We start from the raw sequence: 15,486 nt of genomic DNA on the forward strand, positions 1-15,486 counted from the left end.
GGATGGCAGGGTCTCCTTGCTGCTTATGTGTCTGAATAAAAAATGGAAGATGGTGAAAGAATTGATCCACACATTAAAGGAGCCACTTGGTTCCCTCCAGAGCATTAGAAGATCCATTGGAGTTATTTGAAGGAGATTTGGAAACTGACTTTGATTAAAACCCCTTGCACTCTCCCAATCCATGCTCCAATTCTGCACAAGGTAAATCACTGTATGGATGCAAAATATTGGATTTGTGCTGCAATTGGTATTGTGTGCTTTGAAATTTTAGCTTCAGTACTGTAGTTCCTTGCAGAAATACCAATTCAAAACTGGTAAATATGCTTTTGTGGAAAGGGCCAATCGATTATATTCATAACTCTTATGAGGGACAAGTTGCTGCTAACGAGTGATTGTGTTTTTCTTTCCATGTTTAAAGTTTCATGAGACAGTGTATAGGAAAATTGGCCCTTCTGAAACTTGTTTTTTGATAAAATGACAACTAAACTGGAAGAAATAATGTCCCATGTTAATGGCAGCAGTTGGTTCCAGAGGCAAATAATTAGTACTGCGTTCAGATTCAGGGCGTAAATCGGGGAATAGAACAATATGTTTTTGTTATTGTGAGAGCATATTAATTAAAAGAGGAAAAAAACCCTACAGACACTGATACCTAAAAACATTATTAATCTTGGCTTAAAGGTCACTTGATCAAGAATTGCCTTAAGACTTTCCATTGTGTAAATTCTAATTCCTATTGTTGTAATTGGCATCTGTGGGCTCAGTTTGAGAAAGCAAAAGGGGAGGATGAAGAAACTAATGCCTATGCTGTAACATGTCTGGCTCTGACTGAATGGAATGGAATGGCTTTTGTCTTAGTGAATGTCTCCAAAGATTTTCTGTAAGCCAGATGTTAGGGTTTTCAAGAGAACAGTTTGGTTTCTACTTCCCCTGGGCTGATATTCAATGTCCCATGATACGAGCCAGAAGTAGACCATTTTTGATGAAGGAGTCATTGAACTGAAAAATTAACTATTCCTCTCTCCATTGGTGCTGCCTTACCTGCTGAAAATTTCTAACGATTTTCCAACCGGAAGTGTCCTAGTATCAATCCCCATTTTATGTGTGTTGCATGATATCATGCAGAATGATTGACAGGAGGACCACGATTGGTAGCAATATTCCTTTTTGAGGATTGCGATGATAAGGATGCTTTAAAATAGCCTTCTGGGCCCAGGTGTAAAGTGGCCACCTGGTGACGTAACTGAAAGGTGCAGTCATCATGTTTTATAAAATATGTGGAATCACTCCTGCAATCATCAGGCATTTTAAAATGCAAGCTTGATGTCAGTTAATTATTCCTTGACCTATCTAATAAGCTTTTCTACCATTTTGTATTTTGCTGGTATCCTGCACAATTTCTGTTGTTGAGCTTAGTGTAGAATGATACAGTTCAGAAGTAGGGCAGGTAGATGCATATGTGTAAATACAGTGTGGTATATTTTCCTCATCCCTGTTGGAAAATAAAGGTTAGTATGACTTAAGTACCGGTCACAAAATGTCATATGCTTTGACTCCTGCATCTCTGTTATCTGTTTTTTCACCTTTTCACCTCTATCATGCTGTCTCCATCATGCATGCTGTTCAACAGTACAAGAATTATGTTTGTTCCTTTCTTGAAAGCTCCTACAGATTAGCTACTTGTGCTGGAGCAGCTCTGCATCTTGGATGATTTTTAATAGAAAAATGCCAACATATTTCGTGTAAATATTATTCATTCTCTGCCAAAATCTCTGCTGCAGTCCCTGAGGTGATCGACTGAGAAGGTGGAAACTGAGCATAAATCTTGAGAGATGAGCCCCAGGTGTAGTGCTGTGCAGCCTTTATGAGCCTGGCAATGTGGTCTTTAATGCCAACCTCTCCATGCACATGCCAATGAGTATTCTTAATGATGACTCTCTTGCAACTCAGCTGAATCTGCAAAAGAAATAAACTGTTGTATTCATTTGCACCTTTCAGAACCTAAAGACACAACAAAGAATTTAAAGTAATGAAGTACTTTTGAACTGTAGTTTTGATGATAACAGCAGTAAAATACAGTGATCATCTGTTTGTTTCATGATGTTGGTTGAGGAATAGGTACTGGACAGGACTTTAAGGCAAACTTCTTCATAAAACTTTTGTTATGGGAACTTCAACCAGAGAGTGTCTCAGTTTAACATCTCATCTTGCACTGTATTAGCCCTCAGCACTGCAAAGGAGTGCAAGCCGAGGTTTTATGGAATGTGTTTCTGGAATGGGACCTGAGTCTGCGCCTTCTAACTTAAGACAAGAACGCTGTGGGTGATGTTTTTGCAGCAATATGCGCAAGGTGCAGGATAATACACCTCTTCTTGGGAATCTAGGGTGCAGTGCAATAGATGTTACACTTTTCAAGTAATGCTTAATTGATTGTATTGGAGCAGAAAGTAATACAGCCTTTGAAAAAGATGATATGGTTTTGCTCTGGTAGAATTAAAGTAACAAATGAATGGAAGTTCACAATTGCTTTTCTGCCAGGCACTGCCACTTTTCTAATTCTCTCTGAGGCAGTCCCTTGGGGCTAAGCATGACAGACTTCCATACCAGCTCTTTGGGTTCTGAGGTGGCCATTGAGCCTAATACAGGACCCACAGACTCCGGCTCAGTGGGGGAATAAGTGGATAGTTTGGCAAATGGTGCACTCCTTTCACCATGCTAGGCTTTTGTGTGCTCCACAAATGAATTTGAAGGTTCTCATTGCAATCTTAATTTCTCTTTTTTGAATGGTCATAGGCCAGGGATTCCCAGATATCAGTGGGGATATCTAGGAATCTTTGAGAACATCCTGGAATTATTTCCTCTCCCTACCTGGAAATATCTGGCTGTGGTGAACCATGGCAGACTTTGCCTTGGGTCTCAACAAATTTTGATTTTATGAAGTCTCCTCAATATCACAACAGACTAACTGATTCATCTGGGTTAGAGTGAAACCTAGGCTATGACATGAAAAGGCACAATTCTGAGAAATCAAAATGATGATTTTCTGTGATTTTATTGCATATTTTAATATTGAATGAATAAGTCCACAAGGGTATCTGTGAGCTTCCATTCAGTTGTCACCTTAATCCTCCATCCCACTCCCACTATTAGAGTCCATTAATCGGTGCAGTTTTGAAACACAAGCTCATTCCCTTATCTATTGGAATTTTGCAGTAATTAGAATAGGATAGTGGAAGAAAAGCTTTAAACTTTTTACAGGCTGTATTAGAAATTGCATTGACACTTCTACCTTGCTGCTTCCTGGCCCTCAAAGACAGAAAGGTGCTTGGCATCTGTATTTACTATTAAGAAGTGTTTCCATGGGAACTTGTTTTCCAGCACTTAGAGAAAAATGTACATGTAAAAAACAAGATATCCCATCAATTTCTCCTTGATAGTCTATAGTTTCTAATTCACTTATTTTGTAAGGCTGCAATGTTTTGTGATTATAAAATGCAGTTCCTGATTCATTCTTTCTTAAATATCTCTTGATAAAAGTTGCATGACTAATGATTGGGGTTAATCTTTTATAGTGGATCTCTTGAAACCGTGCAGTGACCAAACTGTTGAAAAGTACCATGTGACACACTGTGGACAAAGTAAAACCAAAGCAAAAAAAACACATGTGGGCTGAACAGAGTGTTTATTTCATCTGCTGGGTCAGATTTCAATGGATCATATATTTTGTATTTTATGGTGACAGGTTTGAGCAGCAATAGAGTCATAGAGCAATATAGCACAAATACAGGCCCTTCGGCCCAACGAATCCATGCTGACTGCATGTACCTATCCAAGTGCTTCTTAACTATTGTACCTGCCTTAACCACTTCCTCTGGCAGCTTGTTACATATACTCATCACCCCCTGCGTGAAAAGTTGCCCCTCAAGTCCCTTTAAATTTTTCCCTTATCACCCTAAATCTATGCCACCTAGTTTTAGACTCCCCTACCTTGGGGAAAAGACTACTACCATCCACCTTATCTATGACCTTCATGATTTTATAAACCTCCATAAGGTCAATATTGGAGATCTGGGAATAAGTCAGGCATGGAGATTTGAAGGGAAGAAGAATTTAGCAAGTGGTGTGGCTGATTGCTTCCAATGCTCACCTGCAGATGGAAGTCCACAAGCCTAAACTGGGAGCTACGGTATTTTGGAAATTGAGTTATGTGACTGAGAGGCATGGAGTACAAGAGTAAGAAAGTAATGGTAAACCTTTAAATATAAAAAAGTAATGTGGCCATAACTGGAGTATTGTATTCTGTTCTGGGAACCACACTTTAGATATGAAGGCTTTAGAGAGGATGTAAGAGAGATTTACCAAAATAATTCCAGAAATGAGGAACTTGTAGCGGTTGCTACTGCGGAATAAAACAAGACTCTACTCGGAGGATTGCCAAACAGAACTGGTTTATTTTCCCGCCTTGCGCAGACCCTTTAAGGGAGAATGTTCCCGCCCAAAACAACCGGCAATGACGTAAGTCCTACGTCATCAGGACTTTCCTGCGCGCGGGTTCTCCCCGTTGCTCGGAAAGACGAGGCCCGCCGCCATCTTGGGCCTCGTCGCTCCAACGCCGCGCGACCCGACTGCCGAGCCGGTTCGCCCGACTAGACGGTGAGTCGCCACACAACCCCCCCCAGAACCGGCGAGACAGTCCCCAAGGTCCATGGGCTGTGCCAGCTGCCGCTTAGGGGGGCGGCCTGTGCGTCGCGGCGTGGCAACCTCGACAGGCTGTTGCAGATCCAAATGGGCCGGTTTGAGGCGGTCCGCCGTGAAAACCTGTTCCCTGCCTCCAATGTCCAAAATAAAAGTGGATCCGTTATTCCGTATGACTCGGAACGGTCCCTCATATGGTCGTTGCAATGGCGCCCGAGGTGTGCCCCTGCGAATGAAAACAAACTTACAGTCCCGTAGTTCCTTGGGCTGGCAGGATGGAGCTTGACCGTGCCGTGAGGTGGGAATCGGGGCCAAGGCGCCAAGCTTCTCGCGCAGTCTTTGTAGGACTGCTGGGGGTTGTTCCCCTTGGTCCCGAAGGGCAGGTATGAAATCCCCGGGGACAACTAGTGGCACCCCGTATACAAGCTCAGCTGACGAAGTGCGGAGGTCTTCTTTGGGGGCAGTGCGTATGCCGAGCAGGACCCAAGGCAGCTCGTCAACCCAGTTAGGACCCTTCAGGCGGGCCATCAAGGCGATTTCAGATGGCGGTGAAAACGTTCCACCAACCCGTTTGATTGAGGATGGTAGGCCGTGGTGGTGTGCAGCTGCGTCCCTAGCAGGTTCGCTAATGCAGCCCAGAGACTGGAAGTGAATTGGGTGCCTCTGTCTGAAGTGATGTGGGCCGGAACGCCAAAACGTGAGACCCAAGTTGTGAGCAGCGCCCGGGCGCAGGAATCAGTGGTGATGTCAGTCAGGGGGGTTGTCTCAGGCCACCTCGTGAACCGGTCCACGATGGTAAGGAGGTACCGGGCTCCTCTTGAAACCGGCAGAGGGCCCACGAGGTCGACGTGTATGTGGTCGAACCTCCTACGGGTAGGCTCGAACTGCTGTGGTGGGACGTTGGTGTGTCGCTGGATTTTTGACGTCTGGCAGTGCGGACAAGTCCTGGCCCACTCACTGACCTGTTTGCGCAGGCCATGCCAGACAAACTTGCTGGCGACCAGTCGGACAGTAGATCTGATGGACGGGTGCGCCAACCCATGTACCGAGTCAAAAACGCGTCTCCGCCAGGCTGCAGGGACTATAGGGCGGGGCTGACCAGTCGCAATGTCGCAAAGTAGGGTCCGCTGACCTGGACCAACCAAGAAATCTCGGAGCTGCAGACCCGAGACTGCGGTTCTGTAGCTGGGCAGTTCGTCGTCGGCTTGCTGTGCGTCAGCTAGGGCCGTGTAGTCGACACCCAAGGATAGGTTGTGGATGGTTGGTCTGGAAAGTGCATCAGCAACGACATTATCCTTTCCGGAGACATGTTGGATGTCAGTTGTGAACTCGGAAATGTAGGATAAATGTCTCTGCTGACGAGCTGACCAGGGATCGGAGACTTTGGAGAAGGCAAAGGACAGAGGCTTATGATCGGTGAAAGCGGTGAAAGGCCTGCCTTCTAGAAAGTATCGGAAATGCCGGACCGCCAGATACAGCGCTAGAAGTTCCCGATCAAAAGCGCTGTACTTCAGTTCGGGCGGTCTAAGGTGCTTGCTGAAAAATGCCAAGGGTTGCCAGCGGCCTTCGAGTAGCTGTTCCAGTACCCCACCCACCGCGGTGTTGGACGCGTCTACCGTGAGGGCAGTCGGGACGTCAGTCCTGGGGTGTACCAGCATCGTGGCGTCTGCCAGGGCGTCTTTGGCCTTAACGAAAGCAGCCGCAGCCTCGTCAGTCCAGGTGATGTCCTTGCCCTTACCAGCCAGCAGCGAGAACAGAGGGCGCATGATACGGGCTGCTGCAGGAATGAACCGATGGTAAAAGTTGACCATCCCAAGGAATTCCTGTAGGCCTTTGACTGTGTTGGGGCGGGCAAAATGGCGGATAGCGTCCACCTTGGCGGGTAGGGGTGTTGCCCCGTCGCTGGTGATTTTGTGGCCGAGGAAATCGATAGAGTTAAGTCCGAATTGGCACTTGGACGGGTTAATCGTGAGGCCGAAATCGCGGAGGCGGGAATACAGCTGGCGGAGGTGGGAAAGGTGTTCCTGGCGGTTACGGCTGGCGATCAGTATGTCGTCCAAGTAAATGAACACGAAGTCCAGGTCTCGGCCTACCGCGTCCATCAGCCGCTGGAAGGTCTGCGCGGCATTCTTAAGGCCGAACGGCATCCGAAGGAATTCGAACAGGCCGAATGGGGTGATAATCGCAGTTTTGGGGACGTCATCCGGATGGACCGGGATTTGGTGGTATCCCCTAACGAGGTCCACTTTGGAAAAGATGCGGGCCCCGTGTAAGTTCGCTGCGAAGTCCTGGATGTGAGGGATGGGATAGCGGTCCGGGGTGGTGGCGTCATTCAGCCTGCAGTAGTCGCCGCAGGGCCTCCACCCTCCGGTGGCTTTGGGGACCATGTGCAGGGGGGAGGCCCAGGGGCTGTCTGACCTGCGAACAATCCCCAGCTCCTCCATGTGACGGAACTCTTCCTTTGCCAGGCGGAGCTTGTCTGGAGATAATCGTCGTGCTCGGGCATGAAGGGGTGGCCCTGTGGTAATGATGTGGTGTCGTACCCCGTGTGTGGGCCTAGAATTTGTAAACGGAGGTGCCAAAATCGATGGGAATTCGGCTAGGAGCTTGGCGAAATCGTCGCCAGAAAGGGAAATGGAGTCCAGGCGCGGGGCTGGTGGGCTGATTTCTCCCAGGGGATAGGTCCGGAGAGTGCTAGAGTGGACTAAACCGCTTCCTTCGCAGGTCGACTAACAGGTTGTGGGCCCGAAGGAAATCGGCTCCTAGGAGTGGTCGGGCGACGGTGGCAAGGGTAAAGGTCCAGGTAAAACGGCTGCCGCCAAAGTGTAATTGAAGCGTACGGGTGCCGAAAGACCGTATCGTTGTACCGTTGGCGGCATTGAGTAGAGGACCTGGTGGCCTGTCACGAGTGTCGCGGCCTGTCGGGGGCAAAATACTGACCTCCGCTCCAGTATCAACGAGGAAACGCCGTCCAGATTTCTTGTCCTGAACGAAGAGGAGGCTCTGTCGGTGGCCAGCCGCCGTAGCCATCAGCGGCGGCTGGCCCTGGCGTTTCCCTGAAACTTGCAGGGTGGGCGGCATCGACGGGCCTCCGCACCCCACCTCTGATGGTAGAAGCACAGCTGGTCACCCGTGTCGTCGTCTGCGTTCCTGGGGCGTGGCTGCTCGGTTGCTGGGGCCGGGCGAGGCGGGCGTTGGGCTCGCGGCCTGGTGATTTGACTGACGGACGAACCGCTCTCGCGCTTGGCCCTCCACAGGACATCTGCCTGGGCGGCCACCTCACGGGGGTTGCTGAAGTCGGCGTCAGCTAACAACAAGTGGATGTCATCGGGGAGCTGTTCGAGGAAGGCCTGTTCGAACATCAGGCATGGCTTGTGTCCCTCGGCCAATGCCAGCATCTCATTCATTAGGGCGGATGGGGATCTGTCCCCCAGGCCATCCAGATGAAGCAGGCGGGCGGCGCGCTCACGACGGGAGAGGCCGAAGGTCCAGATCAAAAGGTCTTTGAAAGCCGGGTACTTATCTTCCTCCGGAGGCGACTGGATGAAGTCTCCAACCTGGGCGGCTGTCTCCTGGTCCAGAGAGCTAACCACATGGTAGTACTTCGTGGAGTCGGAGGTGATCTGCCGAAGGTGGAATTGCGCTTCGGCCTGGTCAAACCAGACGCTGGGCCGAAGTGTCCAAAAGGTGGGCAGCTTGAGGGCCACTGCGTTGGCTGCTGCGCTGTCGTCCATTTCGCGGGTCCAAAAGCCGTTTGGACCGTCGGGGTCACCAATGTGGCGGTTGCTACCGCGGAATAAAACAAGACTCTACTCGGAGGATTGCCAAACAGAACTGGTTTATTTTCCCGCCTTGCGCGGGCCATTTAAGGGAGAATGTTCCCGCCCAAAACAAGCGGCAATGACGTAAGTCCTACGTCATCAGGACTTTCCCACGCGCGGGTTCTCCCCGTTGCTCGGAAAGACGAGGCCCGCCACCATCTTGGGCCTCGTCGCTCCGACGCCGCGCGACCCGACTGCCGAGCCGGTTCGCCCGACTAGACGGTGAGTCGCCACAAACTTTAGTTAAGTGGTTAAGCAGGAAATGCTGGTATTGCAAGGAGATCTGACATTTGGAATTATGAATGTTTTAGACAGAGTAGATGGAGAGAAATTATTCCCATAGCTAGAGGGGTCAAGAACAGAGGACATAGCTTGAAAAAGTACCAAAAGCAACATGAGAAAGGAATTTTCACAGAGCATGTGATTAGGGTCTGGAAAGCACAGCTGAGGAGTGCAGTGGAGGCAGATTTAGTTTTGACATTCAATATGCTGCTGGATAAATATCTGAAGGCAAGAATTTGCATGGCTACAGGGTGTGGGTGGGGAGTGGAACTACCTGGATTGCTCTGAAATAGAGGTGGTACAGATGATGGGCTAAATTAGCCCTTCCATTCTGCAACAATTCTGTGATTTCCTGTGGTGCATTATAGTCCTGCGTTGGTCACCCAGAGATCATGAATTCAAATCCCATCATGTTAAGTTGTGAAATTTAGTTTATAAACCTGGCAAGTTGTCACCAGAAACAAAAATATGGTGAAAGCTGTTGTATGTTGTTTTAAAACAAAACAAATGGATCACTACAGTCATTCAGGCAAGAGAACCTGACAGGTCCATGTGTTCTGGCATGAACACAAATGTAGTTTATCGTACATAGCTGATTCTTAATATGTACTGAAGTGCTCTAGTAATATAGTCAAATAGAAGAACTGCATAAATGACTCACTACCACTTTATGAGGCCAATGCAGCGGGGCTCAAATGCAGCCTTGGTAGTGTCATTTGAATACTGACAGTAGATGGAATAAAAGAAAGGCTGTCTAATTGAATGTGATAAGAACTGTCTGTGGATAATTGCAGTGATTTGTTGAGTTTCTCATTATCTGCTATTCTTCGTTAAATGCTTTACTATAGCAACCTTCAAGTAATCCTATGTAATAGTCTTGCTTCTTGAAACCTGAATTTGAGTCTTTCTCATAGCATTAAATTTGAGAGCGCTTTATGAAACAATGCTCAATAAGAAGCCTTCTACTTGCAGTAATTGTTTGGGCTTTGAGTCCTGAAGACCAGCTAGCATCTATCATTACTCAAAAAATCCTCAGGGAAAAGCCATTAGCTGAGTGCTCACAGACTAATATCCAATTAAGTGTCATATTCTGTACATTATACATGTTTGAACATTTTTGTTGGTTTAATTGTTTTAAGTGTTGGCTTTTAGGGTAGCACTTTCCCCCCACTTAGATCTAATTTGCATGTTATCATTTCTGTAATTGGCGTAGGTAGACTGGGTTTAGAGTGATCAAGAAAGGGATCTTGCGTTGGATTCTATGAAACTTCGTAGTGTTGCACATCTATGCACTGGCTGTAGAATTTCTGAGGAATCACTTGCCGATTGTTTTTCAGTTTGAAAACCTGTTGTTACATCATCGGTGCTAATTCCTAAGTTGTAATATACTTCAGTGATGTAAGGCATGCACATTGGAAGTACATACTGAACTGCTGTCAACTGAAAACAATAATTTATTTAGTTTATTCATTCACAAGCAAAGTTGGCATTTATTGTTCATCTCCAATTGCTCACTGAACCTTGTAGCTTGCCAGGCCATTTTGTAGTGTAGTTATGAATCAACCACGTTATAGAATTATGTATCAGTTAGACCAGGTAAGTATGGCAGACTTCCTTGCTTAAAGGACCTTAACAAACTAAATAGGCTTCTGCGAATTCTTGTAATTTAATGGTTACTATTACTAAGATCAGCTTTAGCTATTTCAGATCTAATCTGTTTAATCTTTCATTTAAAATCCCCAGCTGCCATGGTGGGATTAAAAATCATATCTCTATATCAATAGTTCAGGGCTCTGGATAACAATTCTTCCTTAATTATTATGCCATTGCACAGAGTGCATAGGGTAATTTTACAAGACTTTCAGCTTGTAACATTATAAGAGGAAAACTGGGGTATAGATAAAATTGTTTAAAAATGCAGAACCCATGTATAACTCATTGTGTGAATATAAACCAATGGGCTGGGGGATGATTAGCTGGCCCTGGAGGTTTAGCAGGTCAAAATCCACCAAAACAGGAGTATCATTTTCTAATTCTCCAGGCCTTGGAAATTTTTAGAAGTTGAAGTGGATAAATTCAGATCTAAGAAGCAGGAAAGCAATAGGGTGCTTGCGGAACAGGTCAAGGAAGTTCCTGGGCTGTTCCATTGACATCATTGATCTAGTGGTATGGGTTGTTGCTCAGAATGATCCATGCTCACTTCATGAGTATCAGCTGAGACAGACCAAAGATTAACTTGAGTTCCTCCTCTTAATCATTGTTCAGTGGCTCCTGCTGGAAAGTGCTGAGGATAGAGTGGTGAGGGTAGAGTGAAGCTTGAATGTAAAATCATCAACTTGTACTGTCTGAGTTCAAGCATGAAGTATGACCCTTTAGCTAGGACTCCAAAGAACATTCAATTACCCAGGAACATATACAAGAATCAGCCCTTTAGGAAAAGAGAGATGATGATTGGAGGGGTTTGAGGATAAACTGATAATTCAGTTTCCTCTTCTAGCTCTGAATGCTTTCAAGTCAGCCTGGCTATTGCAGTCACCCTACTTATTGCTGCCAAGACCATCAAACAAAGTATGCAAAATGAATTGTAGCCACAGAAGAAGGAAATTAAAGTAAGCTAATTATTTTGAAGCCTTTTCATTTTTTTGAAGAGGCCTTAAATTTCATATGTGGGTAAGCAGCAGTGTCAAAGAAAAAGTCAATTTGCCCTTTATGCCAAGTATTTGCTAAACTGTGGATATGTTAAGCAATAGTGTTATATTGGCTGAACGTCAAAGGGCCAAGTTAAATTGTTTGTATTATACCCTGACTTAACTGTTTATTATTCTGTTCACATGATAGCTGTTTCATGGTACATTTGAGTGCTAATATTTTTTTAAAAGTAATTAATTAAAGTAGAATTATTCCAGACTTACCGCCATTTGTAATCTGTGACATTTTCTGCTTTACAAGCAAACCTCAGCCCAAATATTTTCAGAGCTGACAATTCCTCTGCTTAGAATTCCCAACTCACATTTTGTGACTTGTTCTTCTGGAGAATGCTCATTTCAGTACCAGCTCAGATTAGGTGATAAAATAAAATGCTGTTTTCTGCATCTCTCCACAAAAAAATGTTTTTGGTACTCGCCATTTCTGACATTGATTCCTAGTTGACAAAACAAGGAAGCTGATCCCATTGATGTTCAAGTGCATAAATACAAAATCTAGTGTATAATGTGTTTTCAATTAATCCAGGAGGATAACACACATTTCAAATAGATGGAGATGTTATAATATGAACCAGGAATTTGGTTTGCAACTTGCACATCTTGCACTCCATGGGTTAAGCTGTATGTTCTCAAATAAACATTAACTTTTTAATAACTATAAAGCATATAATTGAGAACAAAGTGACTTCATAATTCTTTAATGGGGAGTGCTTGCATGGGTAATGAAATGTAACGTATAGTCACAAAAATCTAACTTTCCCAGTTAGTAACATTTACAAATAAATTTACCAGAGTTTATCCGAACTGTGAGAATTCATCAAACTGTAGAATACCTAACAGAAGTTCTATGTCTAGATGCAAACATTTTAAAGTAAAACAGAGCTAATTGTCTTGTCATTGAGTTTTGTATCAACAAAGCCCACACATATGATTTGATATTTATGTCGCAGTGAATTGATCCAGGTGTTTGGACTCTTGTTAATAAGATAGAATATAATAGAGTGGTTTGAATAGATACATTGAATTCAGGATTTTTAAAAGTGGGTAATACACCGGAATCTAATTCAGGTGTTTGGATTGGTATGTGAACTATTGGCAACATGAAAAAATGAATAAAAGGCTCGTATCTAATTAAATAGTTCATTTGGATTAATTAGTTGGCAATGGGTTAGAGGTTGGAATGTAATTGAGCCATTTTAAGAGGTATTTTTAACAATGAACCTTGGAAGTAAATTATAGAGTATCTTTTTCTAAACAATTTTGATAATGATGATAATGCATTCCGTAACTGTCATGGTTCACTAGACTGGTTCATGGGATGAGATGGCTGTTTTATAGAATTGGCCTATTTTCTTTGTTCAGAAAAATGACTGATGATCTTATTGACAGGGTAGCTGCTGTGAGCTTGCTTTCTCTGGTCAGAGAGTCTTGCATTGAGACAATAAACAGGATTAATCTTTAAGATGAATCACTATCTTGCTATGGGAAAAGTCCATATCTTTGGAGAGTTACCTCAGGACTTCTGTAGGTTAAGTGCTATTTATAGTGGGATCTACATATAGGGAAAAGAGGACTGCCTGTTATGGGTGAGGAAAAGAGGAATTTCTTTAGTCAGAGCTTTGTAAATCTTTGGAATTCTCATCCTCAGAGGGCTCTGGAAGCTCAGCTGATGATTATATTCAAAGATTTTAATGAATTTTTGTGCACAAAAGGAATAAATGGATATGGAGATAGGGTGGAACATTGATAGTGTTCACCCATAAAATTACTGAATGGCAGAATGAGCTCAAGGGACTGTATGATTTCAATACTTCAATTCTTCAAAGTTCCGTGTAGCTAATTAACAGAGCATCTACATTTATCCAGTGATTGATACTATTAGTAGCCAAGTGATGAAATGCAACCTCAATATATTTTGTACACTTTTCAATTTTGGATCTATTCTCCCTGACAGGGATGATGAAGCAGACTAGTTTCAGGAAAGGGGAGTGAAAAATGTAAGTAGCTTGCTCCAGTTTCCTTTGATGGTCTGGGCACAGGTTTGTACTGAGACTTAAATATTGCACTATGTTGAAAGAGCGTGTGGGATAGATCTGTGACTTCTGAGCTCTGTGACATCACTAGTTTTTTGGGTACCAGTGGAGAGGAGCCAATGTAGCAGATGATGTAGGTGGCCTTTATCACCGTGAACTAGTAAGGATTATTTTGTAGATTTTGGTAGGCTTTACTTGGACCCAATCAGAGCTCGGACTGTTGAATAACCGTAAACTTGACTGGAATTTGGCTGGTGGAGAAGTCAAGTATGGATGAGACCTGAAAGGAAGTCAGTGCCATTAAGATAAGATATCTTAATTAGTCACGTGTTCATTGAAACACACAGTGAAATACATCCTTTTGCGTAGAGTATTCTGAGGGCAGCCCGCAAGTGTCGCCACGCTTCCGACACCAACATAGTGTTCCCACTGCTCCTAACACGTACGTCTTTGGAATGTGGGAGGAAACCGGAGCACCTGGAGGAAGCCTATGCTGACATGGGGAGAACGTACAAACTCCTTACAGACAGTGGCGGAATTGAAGCCAGGTCGCTGGCACTGTAATAGCGTTATACTAACCACTACACTACTGTGCCTAATTAGTTTTATTTAAAATGGACAAAAGCAGGCTTTTCTTGAGAGTTATCACTGCTGCCTCACAATTCCAGAGACCCATTCTAATCCTAATGTAGGATGCTCTCCCTGTGGAGTTTGTTCATTCTTCCCACATTCCAAAAAAACATGCTGGTAGGTTAATTTGCTATTGAACATTACTCCTTAGTGCAGTTAATTGGGAAAGGAGAGCGATGGGTATGGGATAGAGAATAAGTTACAAGGAAACAGGGAAGTATGGAGAGAGTACACAGTGTTGATGGCCTCCTGTGTGTAATAAGTAATTAGATCAAAATGTGTAGATGCAGTCTTATTATTTCAGTTGCTCCATTGGAATTTCAATCTGAATTTAGTGTTTCAATCAGATTCACAGTTTTATATATCATTTATTTTTTTTCACTTTGTGGTATCTTCCCTTTTGCTAAAAATTTGCTTTTATGCCAACACCGTACTTAGTCAAGTGACTGTAATGCAAGGGCAAAATAGTGCAGGTGCTTGAAATCCAGATAAATAGAAAATATTGAAAATACTCAGCAGGCCAGACACTAATTGTGGAAAGAAGGAGAATTAATATTTCAGATCAATGACATTAACTCTTTCTCTCTCCACAAATGCTGCTAGACTTGTTGAGTATTTCCAAACTTTTTAGTTTTTACTTCAGCTTTATTTTAAATGTCTGCCAAATGGAATCTTTTAGTAGTCTGTTCAGAAATGTGTAAGCATTAATAGTGATTCATTGTCCCTTTATCACACTTGCAATGAAGTGCAATTCAATGCACCCTTGTACCTGTCAGTTCTTTGTTGTACAGAATTAGACCATTGCTCCTAAAATTGCCCTGAGATTCCTAGGGTGAGCTATCCAATGAGCTTTGATAGGAGTTCACTGTGTGGGAATCACAGAAATGAGGATGTATCACACAACTCCTGGCACTGCACTTCAATTCCAATGAATGCTAGGTCAGTTATTGGATGGCCTTACTTTAACAAAAAGACTTACAGATTTGGTCACCTGCAGATATCAATATTTTGATTTGTATGGTTAGATTTGTCTCCGATACTGACTTATACATTTCTATCTTATTTGATTGAAGGCCTTGGGAAATCTGTGCTTGGACTCAGTGTGATTGAATTAAAGACAAGATAGTGCAGCTTTCCTTCATTTCAACATTTTTCCATTCCATTTTAACACTGCGATGCATTGTTACTTCCAGGTTGGTGCATCTCCCCTTCCCATATCCCCACCCCCTCCCCCCCTCCCCCCATCCCCCAATCCCCCAATCCCTCAGTACCTGAGAAATGGACCATCGCTCTCAAAGCTCAGGCTGAGCCATCTCTCTA

The 15,486-nt window shown here is 44.2% G+C and overlaps 1 protein-coding gene across 3 annotated transcripts in view; it reads left to right on the plus strand.

Moving 5' to 3' along the window:
* Positions 1-15,486, plus strand: part of LOC127586941 (ADP-ribose glycohydrolase MACROD1-like) — a 734,082-nt gene that overhangs the window by 223,786 nt on the left and 494,810 nt on the right. The gene's annotated exons all lie outside the window — the stretch shown is intronic.

This window comes from Pristis pectinata, chromosome 38 (assembly GCF_009764475.1).
Source record: "Pristis pectinata isolate sPriPec2 chromosome 38, sPriPec2.1.pri, whole genome shotgun sequence".
Classification (NCBI taxonomy): domain Eukaryota; kingdom Metazoa; phylum Chordata; class Chondrichthyes; order Rhinopristiformes; family Pristidae; genus Pristis; species Pristis pectinata.